Source organism: Corvus brachyrhynchos, unplaced genomic scaffold (genome assembly GCF_000691975.1).
Source record: "Corvus brachyrhynchos isolate BGI_N302 unplaced genomic scaffold, ASM69197v1 scaffold351, whole genome shotgun sequence".
NCBI classification, from domain to species: domain Eukaryota; kingdom Metazoa; phylum Chordata; class Aves; order Passeriformes; family Corvidae; genus Corvus; species Corvus brachyrhynchos.
The window spans coordinates 471,033-471,653 of record NW_008236203.1 but is presented as its reverse complement, the minus strand read 5'-3'; positions in this window follow the sequence as shown (position 1 = coordinate 471,653).

Genomic DNA, 621 nt, shown 5'->3' with positions numbered 1-621 from the left:
GGGGTGGGGGGCTGGCGGTGCTGGGACCGGAGCTGGGACCAAAGCATCCCAGACAGACGCCCCGGGGGAGCAGGACCAATGCTGGCACTGGAGCATCTCCGCCAGGCACCCAGGGGAGCAGGACCAGTGCTCAGGGACCAGAGCATCCCGGCCAGGGGCTCCAGGGCCCCGGGGAAATGGGACCGCTGCTGGGAGCACCAGGCACCACGGGGATGTGGGGGAACGGCTCAGGGTGAAGGGCTGAGGGTCTCGGTGGCACAGAGGAGGGAGTGGCTGGGGCCGAAGGCGGGGGCTGGGCAGCCCCGTGCCCCGCGGTGAGGCTGGGGGCCGTGGCCGCACGAGGTGGCCATGCGTGGCACAGGTGGCCGGGCCGCCCCGGCACAGGAAGCACTTGGCAGTGATGGCTCTTGGTGGGGACAATCCAGGAAACCGGCCGGCCCGGGGCCAGGCAGTCCACGGTACTATTGCCCCTGTCCTGCGTGGCGACACATGGCTAACGCTGTTCCTGGTGTCCTCAGGGCCACTGGGGCAGGCGCCGGACGGGAAGGATGCCCAGGATGGCCTCACACGAAGGCTGGTGCGGCCGCGGGGTGCACGGCGTGGGACCGGGCAGCGGCAGGG